We start from the raw sequence: 3,852 nt of genomic DNA, 5'->3' as shown, positions 1-3,852 counted from the left end.
AATAAAATTTATTTTAAAATATACAATTCAGTATTGGCATTTTTTAAGTCATCAAAATAATTTATAATAGTTAAATGCCACTTAGATATGTATGATATCTTCTGAAACTAAAACTAATATGCACTCAACCAGTTTAAAAAATATATTTGGAGCATTAAACATGATAGAAGTAGAAAAAAATCTCTTATGAAGTCCTCTATTAAAGGAAACTGTGAAAAGTTCCTGATTAGACAGAAACCATTCCATCTCCAAGGGAGAATACGCAGTGTAACTGTGGCTTCATACAATGAATTGGATAGTATTCCTTTTCTTTTTATTTTGTGGAATAGTTTGAAGAGTATTGGTATTAGGTCTTCTTTGATGGTCTGATAGAATTCTGCACTGAACCAATCTGGTCCTGAGATTTTTTTATTATGGAGACTTTTAATGATTGCTTCTATTTCTTTAGGGGTTATGGGACTGTTTAGATGGTTTATCTGATCCTGATTTAACTTTGGTATTTGGTATCTGTCTAGAAAATTGTCCATTTCATCCAGATCTCCAAGTTTTGTTGAATATAGACTTTTGTAGTAGGATCTGATGATATTTTGAATTTCATAGGTTTCTGTTTTTATGTATCTCTTTTCAGTTCTGATTTTATTCATTTGAAAACTGTCTCTGTGCCCTCTGGTTAGTCTGGCTAAGGGTTTAATCTATCTTGTTGATTTTCTCAAAGAACCAGCTCCTGGATTGGTTGATTCTTTTTATATTTCTTTTTGTTTCTCCTTGGTTGATTTCAGCCCTGAGTTTGATTATTTCCTGCAGTCTACTCCTCTTGGATGTATTTGCTTCTTCTTGTCTAGAGCTTTTAGGTGTGCTGTTAAGCTGCTGGTGTATGTTTTCTCCAGTTTCTTTTTGGAGGCACCGAGAACTGAGTTTTCCTCCTAGCACTGCTTTCATTGTATCCCATGAGTATGGGTATGTTGTGCCTTCATTTTCATTAATTTCTAAAAAGTCTTTAATTTCTTTATTTCTTCCTTGACCAAGTTACCATTGCTCAGCTTTGTTCAGCTTCCATGTGTATGTGGGATTTCTGTTGTTTTTATTCCTATTGAAGACCAGCCTTAGTCCGTGGTGATCTGATAGGATGCATGGTATTATTTCAAATTATTTCAAACAAGTCCTTACTAGCTTATAAATAAATAAATACAATTGCTAAATCCTTTTGGCCCCATTTGAGTGAGTTGTAGGTTGGTTGATTGTGCCAGTGAACTGGGCTCAGTTAACATTTGTGTGCTTCTGCACCCTCTCTTCATTCCTTCCATCAACCACAAGAGCAAGTGGCCTCTTAAAGAGCTTAAGATTTCTGTGTGTCAAGAGTATTTCCATTGGTTCCTTCTAACTTTGTGGAGCAATGAATAAATGTAATTGAGACTTAAGTATGTCCACTTAACGTTTATGAATCATCCACTCCTAGCCCCTTGCTTTGTTGACTATTATTTTTCTGGTCTGCTACTCAAACAGACTTTGAGTTGTGCTGGGTAGAACAAGTCACACATAATCAAACAGAGACAAGTGTAGACTTCTAACCTGTATTTCTTTGTACTCAATTCTTTTACTTTCCTCCTCTCCCTCCCCTTCTTTCTCCTCCCATTCCTTCTCTTCCTCCCTTTCCTCCCCTCTCCTTTTCTTTCATGTTGTATGTATATTTGTGTGGGTGTATGCATGGGTTTCCACTAGTATACACCTCTATGTAGAGACCAGAGGTCAATGTTGATTGCCTTCCTTGATTGCTCTCTGCTGTTTTTGGCTCCATGTTTCTCACCCAGCCCAACTTGCATCAACTGGGTGAGGCTGATTGACCAACAAACTCTAGGGACCCACCTGACTTCATCCAGTGTTCTAGTTACAGGCAGTCACCATCATGACTGATTTTCACTTGGTCTCTGCAGATCCAAACTCAATTTCTCATTCTCATTTGCAGGCATTTTACTCCTGAGCCCTCTCCTCAGCCTCTGAACTTGTTTCAAGATATGGATTCAATGGTCTGCTTTGGAAACAATTCTGAGTTAACATTGTATGGAGACATGTCTCATTTCAGAGCAGGGAAATCAACCATGTAGCTCACTAAATCATAATATTTGGAAATGATTTTTCCAGTAGTGTGTTTTCTGGACTTCTTACACATTTTAATTATGTAATATAATTAAATATATAATAGATTAGTCAGACTGGTATATATATGTGTGTATATATATATATATATAATTATATATACATATATAATTATATATATATACACACACACATATATATATAATTATATATATATATATATATATATATACACACACATATATATACCAGTCTGACTAATCTATTATATTGCTGGATTTGTCAATTATATTACTTTGTGGCTATATACAGGCTCTGAAACTATCTGTCTACCTAGTCATATTTTTGTGACTTATCATCCGAGGGAACACAGCAAGAATGAGAAAGTGAGGCAAAGGCATGAGGGTGGTTGAGTGCAATGACTTGCTTCTGCATAAAACTGAACCAGAGCAGCAGTGCACAGCTGTCTACAGAGTAACTGTGGAAGAGCCCCGGGTTTTAATAGTAGAGAAATGGACATCAGTCCAGCAAGGCAAACACAATATTCCATCACTTGCCACCTTCTACAGCCGTGGGCGGGACTTCCCTTACATGGAGGGGAAAGGTGAAATGATCTCCAGCGAACACTGTATTTTTTTAAAATACAGTATATAAACTTTAGTTAACTAAACAGGTAAAGTAAAACAGGCATTTATATTAAGAAAAAACTACAAGAAAATTTATCTTTAACAACTTAATATAATCTACTTGCTGTTGGTTACATTTACCTGAGCTCTGTTGCTGTGACGAACACAGCTCATGCACAGGTATGGATGAAAGGTTTGTACATTTTTTTTTCAAGTATTCACTGAATACTACCTTATATATGCACATACATTAAATTTGAAAAAGGTTAGATGATCCCAGCTGTACTTCATTTTTGTTGTTCTTTTGGAAGAGGTCGTCTACAGAGAAGACTATGCGGTTCTGGCTCATAAACCATGTAATGAACTCATCCTAGACTCTGTCGGACACCAAGTCTCCTTCATTCCTCTTCCGACATCAGATGAGTCTTGGGTACTTGTTTAGAGAGTTCTCTGGGTAACATGACATGCTGGTACTCGTAGTGCTCATCGAAGTACTTGTCTGAGTAGTAGATATGCTTGTGGGCCATCCTGCCGGCATGTGGAGGAGAAAATAGGAGCAGGAAATGGGGCGCAAGGGGCTCCATGTCTGCCTAGGGCCTGCGCATCAACTTGAATGAGGCACCATTGAACACTGTTAATGTAGATGTAGTTAATTTAGATATAGATAGGCTTCACAGCCCTTGCAGATTTATAGTTATAAAGGTAAGAGACCTTGAAATCCTCATCATAGATTAGCCCCAGAAGAGGAGAGCACTTTGAATCAGCTTTTTTCATGGTAGGAGTACTCCTCTCGGTGGCCTTGAACCATCTCGAGAGACCCCACTGCCTGAAGTTGAATTGCTTTGGGAACAGAAACTCGTATATATTCTCATTGCTGGGCCCTCCAGACATCCCAACACACTGGATGAACAGGTGACTGTGACTGACCCACAGCCAGGCTGGGCTTAATGAAGTGACTCTGACACCTCTCACTGAGTAAGGAACTTACTAAGGCACAGCTATCATGAAATGGATGGGATCAACAAGTATCATCTAAAACAACTTCTGTCCTCTAAAGCCACAGAGGGGGTCAGTCGCCTGTGGACCTATGTGAGTTCCAGGATTGAGGGCAGTTATTTTGAGGGCAGTTCCT

At 38.0% G+C, this 3,852-nt stretch overlaps 1 pseudogene; it reads right to left on the bottom strand.

Annotated features, from left to right (window-relative positions):
- Positions 1-3,007: 3,007 nt before the first annotated feature.
- Positions 3,008-3,250, bottom strand: LOC110311124 (annotated as a pseudogene).
- Between the last annotated feature and the right edge of the window lie 602 nt (positions 3,251-3,852).

This window comes from Mus caroli, chromosome 16 (assembly GCF_900094665.2).
Source record: "Mus caroli chromosome 16, CAROLI_EIJ_v1.1, whole genome shotgun sequence".
NCBI lineage: Eukaryota > Metazoa > Chordata > Mammalia > Rodentia > Muridae > Mus > Mus caroli.
Note: the sequence above shows the minus strand (reverse complement) of the source record. Positions and strands in the feature narration are given on the sequence as shown.